Raw genomic sequence first — 16,755 nt, 5'->3', positions numbered from 1 at the left:
ACAATCTTTGTGCTGGTTTTATGCTACTGGAGGACCACTGATTACAATGTGGTTAAACCTGGTCTGTACAACAGGGAGAGGAACTGAGGGTACAGAATTAATACTAGATAAAACCACAGGTGTGAAAGGCTCATTAAAAACTATCAAGCCGTGGAGTAAGGAAATGTGGGAAAGAAATTACACCAGTGCCAAAGAGCAGTATGAGTAGGAAGATAAGGGGAGAAAGTTACTGGCCTGACAGTCCTTCAGAGAGGAGAAGAAAAAATTGGCCTAAGAATTGAGCCTGATAACGAAGTGGTATCTAATGACTCTACATGCAAAAGTGACTTTTCCTTGAAATATTAGTTTTATATTCTAACGCAGAAAAGCTAGGTAGTAGCAAAAGAAGTTGATAGATTTCAAAGAGAATATTAATTAGGAACAATTTGAAAGTCAGCCAAAGATCTATTTAAATTGATGCATTTCTAATGGAAATTAATCTGCCATGTGTTTTCCTAAAATAAAATAACTTGATAAGGTACTAAGTCTGCATGTGCTCAAAGTAGACTTCGAACATTAGAAAAGAATAAAACAAAAATTAAAGGAGTTCACTCCAGTGTGGTATGGCTGGTCTAGAGCGCTGCCTGGTGTGGGGCTGGGTGGCTCCGTCTGTGCCAGAGCGCCCGGCGTGCAGCCCTTCCCAGCAGTGCTGCCGCAGGGCTGGGAAACACAGAGCTAGGAAACACCCAGGAGGGGTTGATCCAAGTTCTCGTGTCTTTCTACGATGTTTTGAGCAACAAGATACTGATTCTTTTGTAGCTTGTTAAGATACGAATTAGCACAAGCTGTAGGCTAAGGAGAATAGTACCTTGCAGTGTTTTTGTCAAACTCGTAGCTAACTTTCAGTTCTTGTGGGAGGAGCAGGTAGGGCTGGGAAGAACACAAGTATGTGGCTTTCAAAGAAGAGAGGAGATGATATGTGGGGCATCTGTCTGTGATATGGGGCTGGGAAGGAAGGAGATTGAACAATAACCAGTTACATGTTTGCCTCTTTCTTTGATTTCATATTACAACCCTTTGTCAGCCCCCATATATTGCTCCTTTGGTGTCGCTTAGAGCTGTGTTTGATTTATGCCGGTTGAGAATCTAGTCCATAATTCCTAAGGATGAAGCCTTATTCACCACTACAGAGGTTATATTTCTTGTCAGGTCATTTCACACATGTGGAGCCTTTTACAAAACTACAGCACACAGATCTCCATGCACTTCTATTTGCGTATATTGGAACGTGCTTGATTTGTCATATGGCCATGCGGCATTTGCAAACTGAAGCATGATGTACAGCACCCTTGTGCAACTGAGACCTATGCTCCCTTGGTGACCTCTGGAAGAGCTAAACGTATGGAGAAAATCAGCCTTCGGAGTTGTTAATGAAACAGAGAGCCTTGCAGAATAGTTTAGTGAAGTGACAGACCTAAGAAGATTCTAAAATACTAAATTTTTCCTTTCCTGGATGAAACCCCAATTCTTGGCACCAATGTACCTTAGTGCCAGTAGGATTCTGCTCCTCTGTGTGCGTGTGTTGAAGGCCATGAGGCATGCGCTGGTCTGCCAGTGCTGGGTGCACCAGTTCCACTTTGCAATGCAAATGTGAGACATGGTGAATGCTAATGGATCTGTCTGCACGCTTGCAGAGATTTTGCAGAAAATCAGATTTATTGGCCTCATGCGTTCAATGTATCATAGGAGCCTAAAAGTGTGCCAATCTTTTCAGTTTTGTTGGGAAAAGCAGGCAGGTACGTGGCATAAAGGAGACACCACAGTCAAAGGACACGAGGAATGGCTGAGCTAGTAAGTGTTCTCTGATCTCAGCACATCTGTTCCCTTTGAGATAACTTCATGAAACGCTTAGACCCTTTGCGCCATCCCCACAGCTCAGCCCTTATCAGTGCTATGAAATAGCCATGAGCTGGAAGAGTTTTCTCTGTACTGATGTTTAAAGGTGACTGTCAGGTATCCCCTGGTGTGACTGGGATAACTGCAGTCTGTGTGGATGGTTTTTAGCTGCTCTGAGTGCTACCTACTTATATTTGGGTTTTATGCTCTTTGCTTTCAGGCTTTTGTCTGATCCTAGGAAAGTAACCCCAAGGCATGTGCTAACCCTTGACTTCCAGCATCAGAGCCTGCTCCAGGACCTTCAGCTTGTTGGTCCACAGATATTTGTCCCGCTCCCCTCTGCTTCGGTCTCTTCACTAAAGTTTGACTGCTGAGAAACTATGGCAAGGTGAGGTGAGCTCTTCACGGCAGGGGAAGGTGGAGAGGGAGCACCCTGGTTACTGTGCTGGCTCTTTCCTCCTGGCAGTGCTGATATCGGGTGGGGTCCAGCCCCCAGAGTGCTCCCGGGGGCAGTGTCCTGTCTGGTGCTGTGGAGCTGAACAGGGATGATTTTAGCAAGAGCCTGGGGGAGGATCTTGAAAGTTGAGGGTTAAACTCTGGCCAGCTGGACTTTAAGTAGCAGGCAGCATTCGAAGCACAGCGGACAAGTGGGATGTGAGAAGCCAGAATATGCAGGCACTGGGAATTGTGGGTGGCATTGAAAAGCCAAATACAAGAACAGAAACATGTATTTTAATATATATTTCCATTACAGTAACAAGCACAAATTGTGAGGGGGGAAGTGCATCTCAAGAGCAACATATGTGTTATCTCATGCCTCCATCTAAGTATACAAGCATGGGATTAATGTCTTTTTAACATAAAGCTGAAAGTTTGGTGTACAGATGGTAGGAAGTTGGGCAACAGCATGTGTAGCTTGTAGCATAGATCTGTCTTAAATGAATGCCATCACCTAGCGTTGTTTCTCACAAAATGTTACCCTTCAAATCCGTCCCTAACCCACTTGCAAAGATGCTGAGCTGCCTCTCAGCACAGGCGTACGCAGGAAATTATAGGCCAGTGAGTCCGACCTCAGTCAGGCTAGGTAAGAATCTAGCGATGTTAAAATGAGATGAGAACACAAAGCAGTGGGAGAAATATGAGTTGATAAAAATCAGCCAGTGGGGCTAAATCTTGTCAGACAAATGCAGTGGGGTTTCTCCCCCCGCTTTTAAGGTGATGATGCAGTGAGCAGAGTCGCACACAAGAAGCGATGGACACAGACGTATGTAAGACACTTGACACAGCGAGGCACAACAGACTGATGGGTAGGATTAGTAGGCACAAAATGTGCCTGGGAGATACCAAAGGAGAAAATGTGACTGGCATGCTGAAAAACTCATTGCATGCAGATTTCAGAGCCGTGCACAGGCAGCTAATAAACAGAATCTCATACAAAATGCAAAATAAATACTATTAATGCTGTTTTCAGGTGGGAACACAGAGGCCCAGTGAGATGACATGATTCACCAAAAGGGAGAGTAACAGAAATGGAAGTAATGCTTTCCAGATTAATTTCATTAGTATGATGTACTGTGACTGTTTTGGTACATCCCTGCTCTAGCCAAATAATTGTGGGATACTGAGAGAGGGGATGAGGCTTTACAGAGAACCTACTCTACGTTCAGGCAATTTTGCTTCAGAATTTTCTTCTGTGCCTATTTATGGTGATTTTCTTTGTCTTTATGAATCTGACCAAGCCCATCTTGAAAGAGAACTTATTTTTCAATCTGTTTTTATTGAGGCCAAATGTTAGGAGCATGCTTTTAGGGAAATATCTTTGACCTCGTTGATTATGTTGTAGTTCTGTCTTTTCTAAAGCTTAGGACACTGTCTGCTTTATGAACGCAATTGGAACCAGCACTTTCATTCTCTGCTTTCTGTTTACTCTCTAAAATCAAATGCTCTTGTGGTCTGAGTGGAAGCCAAGAGTGGTAGTATGCAACACTTAGCTGCAGCTGGCTGGCTTGGAGACCTCTCAACTGGTCTTCACAAATTTTCTGCCAAGTGGGGACGATCATGCTTCACTAAGACGCCCTGCTCATGCACGGCAGTGGAGCTGGGAAGTGACTTACAAAGTATATGCTGTGTTTGCTCCCTTTGAGCCTCTCGGTAAGAGGCATAAAACAGCCACTTGAGCAGAATCCAAAGCCCTCTCTTCAGCCCTCCGCACTTTTTATTTAGTGGATCAGTTCTGTGTTTTCCATTGTATTTAAAATAAATCTACTTGTAGATCCCTGTTTTTAGCTGAAATAATCCCCAAGTTGTCCGTCATGGGCTCTGTTCCTTCACAAATGATCCTCTTAACTCATCACTGCTTATTTTTATAGACCGTTCCATATAATATACTTGATAATTCTGTGAGATATTGGTCTATCACTTACTGAAGACTATAAACTTCTTTCAAAATCTTTTTGTTGATTGTCCTGAATGAATTTTGCCTGGCAGCTGCCGATACTCCTGTAAAATTTCCCATGGCAGACCTGACTAAAACATCACTGTGCCGATAGCTTTGGGGTTTCGTATGCCCGGGCCAGTCATGGACTGCAGGCACGTGACGTCCCTGTTATCCATCTGTTGAATGCTTACCAGTAAATGGGTTTAATAGTAGGATTTTCACAAGGGCTTAAATACCACTTCTGTCAGTGAAAGTTTTTATCTGTAATGTAAGGAAGCACGAGTGAGGATTTGTACTGACCTGACTCTTCATCTCAGTTATGGTCATAAAGCTTCGTTATCACCCCAAGAGCTGGAAAAGGTGCATTGTCAGCGTTGCATGATGGAGGTAGCAAGGCAGAGTTTCAGTCACTTGCCTGAAGTTACGGAACAGTTCAGTAGTAGAGCTTGGAGCTGTTCCTGCAGATGTGTGTAGCGAGGTCTGTAGCTTGCCATGCAGTGGGCAGGACAACACAAAGGCTGGAAGAAGGCTGCTGGGAGAAATGTCTTTGTTTGGGGAAACAAGTACCCAATGCAGGCTGAGGAATGCTGGAAAAAGGGTTTATCCAATAGTTCTGTGGAGGTGATAAATGTTAGCGGAAACCTGATGGCGTGCAACCTCTAACTCTGAGAATTATGAGTGAAATCAATGTCAAGACAATGTTTTCTGTGCTTGTATAGCTTCAGAAAGGAAGACTCCACCTTGGCTTTGGCTGGGAGTTTGGCTTTGGGTGGTGGGCAGTGTTGCCCACCATCTGTCTCTGTGGACTTCTGTGCCTTGAAAAATAAAAAACTTTTTACTGTCCTTTGAGACAGGATGTTTTAAGGATGCAATTTATCTAGAGCTGGAAGAGGCATCTAGGAGGAGGGACTTTCAGAGGTGTAAGCCGGCTGTCTCGCAGTGGGTAGGTCATTAGCCCACTGCCAGCCGCGTTTTCTTTGTGTTTGATCAGTACAGGCATTTACTTTGGTTGCACCACGGGAACAGTATGTGAGTAGGTAAATAATTGTTTAGAATGGCTTGTTTAGTCTCACATGGCCTTTTTTGCTCATACAAAGTGCTGAGAAAGGAGCAAGTCCTCCTAAGGGTTACTGTTTCCTTCAGCTCCCACTTGAAGCTTCTCCATTAGCTCATTAGCTAGATTTGGGCTGCAGTTGTGCTGATGGCTCTGTACGGAGAACATCAAACAAGGGCAGAAGTGAATCCCTAGCAAGGATGTCGTGCAAGATTTACCCTTTGGTTCTGATACCGCGCAGCGTTGTGCTCTATACGTGACTGGCAAAGTGGGTAAGCGTGCCCATCTGCACATCGAGACCTTTCTACTCCACCCGTGGCTGTTTGGTTGCTGCCCCTCACGCTGAAAATAGAGCTGTCTCTTAGGGAACTCCTCTTCCTCCAGCCGCTAGCGCTGGCCTGCGTGGTGGAGATAGTGTTTGCATCTGGTACTGAGCCTTTTGCTGCTTGCAGATATCCTTGGTATCGGACACAGCTGTTTGGACAGTTCTCTGAGTCATTAATCCAGACGAGCATTGAGATGGTTTCCTCCCAATTGTCTCTGCGCTCCCTTGTCCCATGAATACATCCACGGATTAATTTTTCATTCGACTGAAGGACGAGGCTCCTTTCAGCTCCCTGACAATGCAGGACGCAGCAGCATTTGGCTTGGGCAGCACAGCGCAGCTGGCTGACTCGTATTCCTCGTGACCGCCCGTCCTGGCGGTGAGACCCTTTCACGAGGCTGTGCTATTTCTGGTCGCTCTCAGATTCGTGACTGTGTCCCCTTTCGCACAGGAGTTTGAATTTCCATCTCCTGCTGACGTGCTGTACTGGCCTGCCTGGGCTGCCGGCTGCTGCACGCGTTCGCTCTGCCTCCTCGTGCTGTCTCCCCGAGCCTCCCGCTTTGCCGGTGAGCGACTGTGGGGCACAATAGCTCTAATTCCTCCTCTCCATCCCATTACACTGCTGCTCACCTGCTTGGGAGATGATGGAAAGGACTCACGTCTGAAACACCGTGAAGGGCAAGGCCACCCCCAGAGTCTCCATCTTCCCCGACCAACACGGAGTGATTATTCAAGCCTCTCTCTCTCATGAATAGTTTTGATATCGTGTTTTTTCAACTCAATATCCTCAGAGCTGCCACTTGAGCCCTGGATCCCTGCTCTCTGTCACTTTATTTTGCCTCTCCCGGCTTGATTATTGATGAGAGCAATTTGTAGTATGTGCCGCTTTATTCGGCAGGAACAAACTGGGTGTACGAGGGAGAAAAGTATTCCCATCCTCTTTGTAGGAGATTGAGCAATGTGCTTCCAAATCTCTCACACATGTACTGTCATTGATTCATGTTTCTGCGGACAGCTCTGTCATTTGCATACAAACAACTGTGGATCTTCCAGGCTTCGCTACGCCTCAGGCTGCAGCTGGGCTTCATGTTCATGCTATGGAACATGTTCCCAATCTGTATCTGTCATTGCTATTTAATGAAAAAGCTAAACATCGCTTTTCTTGCAGGGTCCTCTAATGGTTCAGTTTTAATTTGCGTGTTGCTGACTGATTTTCTGTTTAGGCTGTGATAAATAAAAATTAAGCATTAAGAACAGATCTCTAGCTAGTGATGTCAACACATTTTGAAAATTTAAATTATGCCTCTCAACATCCCTGCAATCTGCTTTCTTCTGAGAGGGAAACTGAGGCAACCAGAGGTGACCAAGGAAACTTCCTAATGCTGGAAGCAAATCTATTGCTGCCAGCACAGGGTCACTGGGCATGGTCCAGTTAACATCTCTGTGTGCCAGCCAGGGGCTGATCTGAGTTACCAAGGGCATCAATTGAAAGCTCTGGAAAATCTAGTTGTAGTGATTTAAGGCAATCCCATCCATGACTGCTCTCTTCCTCTGCCGGCCACGAATGTCACTGCAGCAGAGACTGCAGGAAGCTGCATGCTCCTGTACCTCAGCCCCTCCAGTCTGAGCCTCACGTTTCATTATAAACCTTCTTTTAGCTGAAACACCCGACTTTGCAAAGAAATGGTTCAAGTGTGGTAGAATTTCTTCTTTCTTGGCTTTGTGCTGAGGGTCTTCTCATTTGAGAGTTTTCTGTAAGGCTTTGTTCCTAGAAGTCATTGGAATGGAAATTAAATGTTTCACTGGACATTTAGATGTGCCACTGCTGCCATGGTATGTGCAAGTGATGCATATGCAGAGTTATCTACTCCTGACATCAATGTTCAGTGTGTTAAAATGACGTTTATGTTCAAACTCAAGAATTGTATGCTGAAGGGGAATGACATTTTCAATACCTGAGTTTCTAACATTCCTGGATGCTAGTAAGTGTTGTACTTAAATAAGTGTTGTCTCCTTACAGTTTTCTAATAGAAAGCCTGTCCCTTTTTAAAACTGAAATGTGTGATTAGAAGAGTTGTATGGGATTAAGTTCAAGGTGTAGGCTACACCTTTCATTGCCTGTAAAGGTCACTCATGTAAGTAGGCATAGCTATTTGTAAGCAACATTATCTGCCAACAATACAGATTTCATGGACATTTTGCCTGAATAATTACCTGTGTTGATAATGTATTCAGTACTGCCATTGCCAGAGACCTTTAAAATGGGTGTAACCATGTCTGTTTTCATAAAAAGGAAGAGAAACACCACGGTTTAAGACTGAGGGCAGAAGATAGTGATTCAAGGCTCAGCTTGAGCCAAGGAGATCATTGGGCATTAATTAAATGCTATTACTAATCAGCAACAGGCCATTTATAAAATTCCTCAGACCCTGGAAGTCCATGGATTTCAGGATAGTCTCAGTCTTATGATTGACTGCAACGATGTAGAGTCCCTCCTGCCTCTTAGTCCATCAGTGCTTTTATTGATGATGGAAGTGCTCACAGAGGATACTGGATAACCTCCTCTGATTTTAAAATAAAACATTTGTACCACCAAAGCACTAAAATCCAATAAATTCACAAATGACCTCCCAGCTGTGGTGCTGTAAAAATCCTAAATGGAAATCTGAACTCCATCAGCCCTTCACTTCTTAAAAACAAAATAGATAAATACCTTGAAAGGACCAGTAACCGTTTGGGAACGTAGGAGGTCTGTGCGATAAAACTGGCACTTGCTGCCTCGGCAATGGATCAGTAACAAGGAAAAGCCTAATAGCATTTTTATATAGCTGAAGCAGCTTGTGGATGCGTGTAGCACATCCACAGAGCTTTCTGTTCAAAAGGCAGAAGCCAAAATCTGAGCCTTGGTCATTAAAGCAACCATCACAGACTAGAAGGGCTGCTTGATTCACGCTCCGAGCAGCACAGCCCATAAAGGAGCCTGTCTGGCTACAGCTCACTCTCAAACCTGTCACCAGTGCCAACGCAACCCTCTTGCCATGGGACGCAGGCTGGTTTGGCCGCTGACAGCAGATGTTCACGCTCAGCAGCAGCATCGACCCAAGGAGCGTGCTGGGGCCTCCTGAGCGTGGGCTGAACTCCAGGCTGAGGTTGGAGAATTGCTACGAGTTGCTCACTGAAAACGGTAAGGGTGAGGCCCTAGGGGCTCTTGGTGGGGATGTAACTCAGGTCCAGCTGAAGGCATCATCCCTGCGTGACAGTGACTCCGTTTTACTTTGTTTGCATGGCCATTGATGAAGAGCAAGATAAGGGTGTAAAAATTTGAGCTTTAGGGGCAAGGTGCACAGTTCATGCTGCCTTCTTAGGGACCGTGGTTTAGTTAGACCTGTCTGTGGTCATGGCACGTGGTCTAGACTTTTGTGTTATTGAGGAAATTAATGGCTAATTAAAAATTCTTTAGTTAGATTAGTACCAGATGTTTCACAAAGCACTGTTATAAACATCTGTCCAGCTGCCTTAGCAAAATTCCGTTTGATAATGCAGAGTCCTACTGGTCTTCAGTTTGAGAAAATATACTTGATAAAGTTTTCATTTTTTGGATCAAGTTTATGTAAATATTTAAAGATTTATTGGATTAATAGGACTTTACAGTAACTCCAGAAGCACTCTTCTACTTCACAAATACAAGTAGTGTCCAGCAGCAGCCTCTGAAGATGGATGACAGCTCTCAGTTTGATTGTCAGTTACGTGTTTATACTCTGTTTGACAGATAATTTTTTCATGGTGATTTACTCTTCCTCATAATCAGATGTAGCAATTAGAATATCTTATATCTTATGCTGGAATTTTCTTCTAATGATGCTGTAGCTGGATGATCTCTCAGACACCTGTTGCACAGCCGAGCAAGCATGGGAATTTACTCTCCACCACACCAATCTGTTTCTTTCTTCTTTTTTGTCCCCTTTGAATCATTTTAGTCTCTGGTATTGGGGAACTTCCACTGTTTTCCCAGGATATTCCCTATCCCCAGTTGATGTTTGTTTGTCTTACCTTTATTTAAGTTACTTCCTTACAGATCTGATCAGCGGGCTTGCTATCTTTTGCTGGGCAGCAGCATCCCTCCTCCTTTGTCTCAGAAAACAGATGCTCTGCCATGTCCCTTTGGTACCCCAAGGAATGCTTTTTCTTTTCACCATCAATGCAAAAAAATGGCCAGAGATGGAAGAAACATAAAGAACTGAGCACCTGGCAACACTGGCAGCACTGCCTGTGGCTGTGTATCCTCTTGTCCTTGGCCTATTAAAAACAGCTTTCCCTGCTCGCTATCGCAAAGCACGTACTGTAAGGATGAGAGTTCCCCGCCAGAGATTGCCGCTGGGGCAGTACTCGGTGTCAGGGTTGATATGCAGAAGAGAGGCATGGCTGTGTGTCTATTTTCTGTGTACAGTTATCACACAAATCAATTAACTGTAAACACGCATCTCCATAATGAATGCTTGTGTGTCAAAATGCCCAGTTGGCATGGAAAAGGTTGTAATATTTGCACATACAAATTAGGTGCACAATTATGTAATTTAAATGACTGAACGCACTGGTACGCTTACAAATTCTTGCAGTCAGTGTCTTCCAGCACAGGGGCAGAACCACAGGGAAGGAAGTCCAAACACAGCCAGACCACCCGTTCTCAAAGTCTCATCTCCTCCTTATCTCCAACACTATCAGAGTTGTGCTGCCAGCATTTTAATGGGGTGCTCCCAGGAAAGGGTCCTGTATCTGGTGGCGAGCTGGTAGTTTCTAAAAGGCAGAGGGATGAGAGTTTCGGGTTACTTCCAACCATCTGGACTACAGAAATGCTAAGCTGAGGCTGGGCAAGGACACAGTGCTGCAAAGCACCTCTGATGGGTAGCAGCTGGGCTGCACTGTCCCTTCTTCACCTGGTGCAAAACTGATACCTGCACCCGTGCTGGGCCAGCTGGGGAGCAGGAGAGCCGGCCCCGCGGGGGGAGAGCAGCGACCTGCCCTGAAAGGCTGAAAGCCTGAGCAAGCAGCAGTGAATATAACGTTTTGTTGGTGCGCCTGCAAAACAAGGCAACTTTCATAGATTTTTGTCACTGAGCTGGTTGAAGGCTTTGGGAGGTGAACCGTGTTGTTCTTTGGCTATAACATGACTTATCAGGTTAGTCCGGACAGGCAAATACAGCATGTGCACACAGGTGTGGGCGTGTGCCTGTGTATTTTCTTCCCCTACCAGCTTCCCTTGGCTGAAGGAGAACCCAGATACCCATTTTGAAGAGCCATAGTAATTTGATTTCATTTGTTTCCATTTTCAAGTTCTTTGCACGAAAAAAAGCCCATAAGCTTTATTTCAAAGGTGAAAGCTGGAACACTTGCTCCTGGGTCCGGAGGCTGGTGGTGTTAAAGGGGAGGTCCTACCAGCTGCTGCACCGGTGAGCAGGGGTGTTCCCCTGTCCCTGTGCTCATTCCCCTCAGTTTTCTGCGATTATGCTGCAAATTCTGCGATTGTATGCTTAAAACCCTAAATGTTTAATTACATGAAAAGGCTTGCTTGATTTGATTAGCACAGACTTACAAAAGCATCCAGAGAAAGTATCTTCCAACAAGGAAGCTCTTCTTGACAGGAGAACAGGATTGAACAGGCATTTAGAGAGTTAAACCCTCGTCTTTTTTTGAGGTGTAGCTGGAAACCAAGTCCTTAGACCAACAGAATCTGCTGTACAAAGCCACCTCAGCTGGTGCAAATGGGCTCCAATGGATTAGGAGCAAAACCAAGTACTTACAGTCTCGAGATTTAACACAGACAGTGTGGATGTCTTCAGGATGTGACCAAAGAAGAATCAAAAACTTCTGGTTAGCCTTCGCCTGTGGCCCACGGGGCAGAGAGGGAGAGACAGAGAAAAATGAAGCGGGATTACAGTCCCAATGCTATGATTAATGTTGTTGTTGAAAGGGGAACAGGGCTCTCTGAGTTGCCTGCCTAATCGCAGGCTGTAACCTGCTTGGCAAGCCTTCTCCACTTTAGACTCTTCTGGCTGGCAGCCAGAAATATTAAGTCTGGGACAGGTGACATTGTGTAGGTTTGACATACCTCTTCTGTTGTCTTTGTAATGCTGCCAGCGTCCTGTGGTCATTTTCTGTCAATTGGGCGCTTGTTCCTTTGGGGAACTGATAGCTTGAATACTCATTCTTTCTTTCTGGTTGTTTTTTGAGGGGGAGAAAGAAGAAGAAGAAGGGAGAGCTTAAAAAACAAAATTAGATGGTTGAGAAAACACGGACTATTCCGAAATCTCTAGGATTCACAGCAAAGAATTATGCTTCAGGTCAATTTTGATTTCTAGAAACCAACCTGTTGGTTAAATCCCAGTTCAAAAGTACTCCTTTAAAGACTCACTCTGTGCCTTGACCATTGCCATAAAAAAGCGATGTTGAAGGAGTGTGGTAGGTCTGGGTTTGAGCACGGCTCACCTCATGCGTAGGCTTTAAGAAAAAAGCTGTTCCATGAACAGCCGACCTTATGAAGTCTAGTTTCCTGCAGGTTTGGTTTTCTGTTCTGTCACCTCTGTAACGCCCAGCTTCTCCATCTCTCTCTCGAAATCTCTTGCAGACAAGAAGGGAGGTAGCAAGCAGGGGTCTGTGGGCGCTGCTTGGTCAGCTGCCTGTCCATGGCATCTCCACTGAGCTTTCTCTCCTTCTCAGCCAGCTCCTTTGCGTCTTTCCCCACTGTACAAACAAAGAGGAAACTAAATTATCTTGAAGACTTCAATTCCTCTTCCAAATTTGGGTGAGAACGGCTGATGAATGAAGTGCTGTTGGGGAGGAGCGGTGTTGCTGAGGAAAGACAGACTGAGATGGAGGTCTGTTTCCCAAGGAAACTATGCTAAAAAAAATAATGCAATTATGCAAACATTCTCACAAAGTTTAGTAACTATTTGCAGTCCCTGTGTATAGTGGAAAGTGCTGCTGCTCCTATTTGAGGTTGTGATTCTGCTGAGGGCTCTCTGTGTCCCTCGGCGTGTCACTGAACGTCGTGCCTCAGGTCCATCCCAGGTGAAAGGGAGAAAATGGGGCACATTCCCTGATGGATGTCGGGCTCTTTGGGTTAACTCTGGCCATGTGGAGGGGACTGCACAACGGGGCCTCAGACTTGGCTGAGGCCTTTGTGTTTCTGGAACACAAACACAACTAACTTCTGGTTTATAATAATCTCAGTGTGTATCTATTTACATAGCTGTTTAGTCCATAAATGTTTCTCATGAAGGCTCTTTCCAAAGCACATAGAGTACGTAAGGCTATTGCTGGGCTATTGCTGTGCATTTCTCCAGCTTCGGGGTTCCTTTCTGAAGCAAATTTAAGCACCTGAATCCAAGCTGACCAGCAGTCCTGGCAATATTTGGAGCTCTAAAGATACGCACTAGGATTTTTGATATTGTTCCCATTTCTAACTGGCAACCAAGGGAAAGCTCTTGGCGTGGAGAGAATTAACAAAACGCATGGTTAAGTGATGGTCCTGACTCGTGTTGTGCCAATCAGAGACAGGTCAAATGATTTGGGTGGGAAACAAAACCCAGCTCCGATTGGCAATGGGCTCGGCACAGTGATCCCCACCTCCTCGTCTCCTCTGTCACTCTGAGCATGTCCTTGGAGCACCTCATGGCGCAACATGGGGTTGTGCCGGGTGGCCAGCCAAATCTTCAGGGAGAGGTGAGTGAATTGCCAGCCAGCCTCCCTTGGGGGGATGATGGCCGAGGGGAGGGAAGAGAGCGCCTGGGGATGCTGAGGCCATAGGGTGATGCTTTGAACTACACTCCTGTGCCTCAGTTTCCCTTGCTATGAAAATAGCGGCTCCGACGCCAGGAGGGTCGCCTGGGCTGAGTGCCTGGTGGGGAGCGGGGTGCAGGGGAAGGAGGGTGCCCGGGCCAAGCTGGCCGTGCCAGCGCTGCAGCACAAGAGCCGCCCCGCCTGCGGGGACACCGTCCCTCAGCCTCCCCGGCCCGGGGGCCGTGCCCAGCGCCGCAGGCAGGGCTCAGCCCCGGTGCGGGCAGGGCAGGGCAGGGCTCAGCCCCGCTGCGGGCAGGGCAGAGCCCGGGCAGGGCGCGGCGGGAGCGGAGCTGTCCGCGGCCGCCGGTGCTGAGCCGCGGTGGCAGCCGCCGCGCTCCCGCGGGCGCGGAACCTGCGCTCTCCTCCCCCCCGCCGCGGAGCTGCCGCGGGAGCCCCGGCAAGTTTCTGGCGGCGGAGAGCGGAGCGGGCTGCGCTGGGGCTTCCTCCGGGAAAGGTAAGGGGGGCCCGGCCGCGGGGGAGGAGCTGCCCCGGCTGTTCCCGGGAGGGACACGGTGCCCCCGAGCATCCCCGGCCCTGGGTGTGGGGAGGACGCGGTCCCCGTGGACGTCCCCAGGTGCAGGAGGGCAGGGACCCCAGCCCTAGCTGCGTGCCCGGGGCTGAGAGAGACACGTTCCCCTGGGGGGTGTTGGAGCACAGCACCGGGGCAGTGCGTGTCCAGGGGTGGCCATGGGGGACCGGCAGTGCCAGCCCTGGGTGCGACCTCTGGTCCCCGCCTGGGCAGCCTGGGGTGCTGGCGCGTGTGTGAGTGACACATCTTACTGAGAGCTTTAGGATGCGTATGTGTATGGGGTTGCACCCTCTCTCAAAGGGGCTTGCAAGAGTCCTGGGTGGCTGGCGGAGGGAGGCGGAAAGCAGACTTGTTTTGTCTGTAACTGATGGGGATGGACAGCCCTGGCAGAGGAAAACTCGGTAGTTTACAAAGTGATTTCAGGTAGGGGACTGAGGGCTGCCTTTCCTTAGACATCTGTCCTTCAGATACCGAGCAATCACTGTGCTATGCTCTTTTGCTCTTCTATGACTTTTTAAGGCTTGCTTTATTTGCTAGGCAGGCAGGAGTGTCTAAGCTTCCCCTGTGCTAGGAATTGCAGGAATCGATTCCTGCTATTTACTATTGAAAGAGACGGGAGTTCAGCTGAGTTTCCAGGCTCATCAGGTTTCCTCCTCCTCTCCAAGAAAGGCTCTGGCTTTGTGGCATGTTGGCTGAAGAAGAGCAACTGTCCAAGTCTGGAGAGGGAAAGGGCAAAACCAACAACCACACAAAATAAAATGTATGGTTTTTCAGGTAGTCAGTCAGAGTGCATGTGATCAGACCAGTCCAGCCGTGCCAGTGTCCTCCCAGGTGCCAGGTATGGACATGGGATGTAGGTTTAGGTTTGATTCTTCCTATCAACATAAGAATAGGGTCTGGGATGCAGAATAGAGGGTTTCCTGGTAATGTACCTGTGGCAGCAGCTGCTTGGAAAACTTCATCTCATTTTGAAGTCTGATTAAATTGAGGAGAAAGGAGCTTTCACAGTCTGTCTCTTCTCAGAACAGAGTCTGAGCAATGGAGCTTAAATCAAATTCAACAGCAGCTTTGTATGCCCAAAGACTACGTGGCCGAGCAGTTTCATTTTAAAGGGCTGCGTTGTGCCGGCTGGGTAGCCCCCGATGAGGCATTCTCGTCTGAAGTCCCTCCCAGAGGAGTTACATATTTAGTCTTGATTGAGCATAGTCGCGTTTTTGAAATTATTTTGAGTTGGAAGAAAACTCCAGCAGCTCCTTCTGTCAGAAATGAGTGCGAATGTGTTTAGTACCTGCAGATGCTTCTGCAGCTTGTGACTCTCCACTAAACACGACAGCACAGGGAAAGGCTTGTGCAAGCTTCCCCCTCTGTCGCACGCTCACCTGAGGGAGCATCTCGGAGAGAGGGAAGCCTTTGGGCAGGTTTCCAGCAGGCAAGCAGAACCAGAAAAGGTTTGTGAATTGGCAGGGAAGCAGGTTACACGCTGTCTTGTTTCAACAAGGGTAAAGACCATGTAAGCACCTCCTGGGGCCAGGTGTGAAGAGGTCCCAGCATCCCCCTCACAGAGGAGCTCAGATAAGTGCACCACCTTCTCATTCATCTGGGGGGAAGGCTTTACAAGCCTCTGGTGAAAGCAGCAGGGGAGAGCCTGAGATTTTTGCAATAGTTTTTCTACTGATTCTACAGCTTCACTTGCCTGTGTGCTGCACATAGCTACGGTAAGTTTACAGGATCTAGTTTACGATTTTACTTTCAGACACAAAAATGTCTGAAAATAAATATTTCTGTCAAACAGAAATCATATTTCTGTAAAACAGATTTATTGTCCGTGTGTCAATGATATCAGCATATCTATCAGTGCAAGAGATGCATTTTAATCATTTTCTGTGTTACAATGAGAGATGTGTGCTTTACAAATAGCTCAAGCACACCCATAAAAATAAGGCCTATTCCAAGTGATATATCAGAAATATCTCTCCCCTGGGTTATTGTTACTTTTTACCAGCTTGATCTCACAGGACACCTGTAGCTCCCCTGATGTATTGCAGGATGGAGACCTGCCAGGGTTCTGAAGGAAATGAAGTCCTGCAAGCTTTGCCAGTTCTCTCCTTCCTTTGCTGCGTGTGTGCATGCACGCTGAGGAGCAGGAACAATTCCTTCCAGACTGTTTATGCTGGGCCTTGCCCTGTCTCGTCACCAGTGCAGCTGCGTGACCACAGTCTCTCCTTTTTCCCAGGCTCCATGTTCTTAATACACGTATGCTCTGCTGAAGCATCTTGGAGAGGTGGTGTGCATGTGCTGTGTTCAGCATGTCTGCTTCCAAAGGCTCTTGAGGAAGAATGAAATATGGCCTAGGGGAGAACTATGCATTATGAGAATTTCAGGAATGATTTGCTCAGCCCTCAATAAAGGTTGTTTCCAATTAGGTTAATGAAGGACGTCATTCTCATGGCCAGAGTTACTCGGTCTGGTACAGGGAGGTATAAATCACCTGTCCCTGTACCATGGACGCTCTTTACCCTCCAAAGAGCACGGAGGAGTAAGGGAGATTATTTTCACTGTGCTGTGAAGCATTTAGCAGCCAGGGTGCTCTGTGGAGGAGATGAACCCAGCAGCCCCCTTTCACCACCAGCGCTATGTCCTCCTGCCCACCCATAGTGCAAGGGGGGCTGCCAGTGTCCAGCACCTCGACATCCTCCTCT

At 47.0% G+C, this 16,755-nt stretch overlaps 2 protein-coding genes across 3 annotated transcripts in view; both read left to right on the top strand.

Moving 5' to 3' along the window:
- Window positions 1-16,755, top strand: part of LOC142089699 (opsin-5-like) — a 44,390-nt gene that overhangs the window by 13,261 nt on the left and 14,374 nt on the right. The gene's annotated exons all lie outside the window — the stretch shown is intronic.
- SPATA2 (spermatogenesis associated 2) overlaps window positions 1-16,755 on the top strand; it is a 37,202-nt gene that overhangs the window by 16,834 nt on the left and 3,613 nt on the right. The window contains exon 4 of one of the 2 annotated variants that reach the window (XR_012676269.1): window positions 13,240-13,410. The exons of the other annotated variant lie outside the window; for it this stretch is intronic. The gene's annotated coding sequence lies outside the window, so the exon portion shown is untranslated. The remainder of the gene's footprint in view (window positions 1-13,239; window positions 13,411-16,755) is intronic. 2 annotated transcript variants of the gene reach the window in all.

The sequence above is a fragment of the Calonectris borealis genome, chromosome 17, assembly GCF_964195595.1.
Source record: "Calonectris borealis chromosome 17, bCalBor7.hap1.2, whole genome shotgun sequence".
Lineage (NCBI taxonomy): Eukaryota > Metazoa > Chordata > Aves > Procellariiformes > Procellariidae > Calonectris > Calonectris borealis.
The sequence above is the reverse complement of the archived record's forward strand: the minus strand, read 5'-3'. Positions and strand labels throughout refer to the sequence as shown.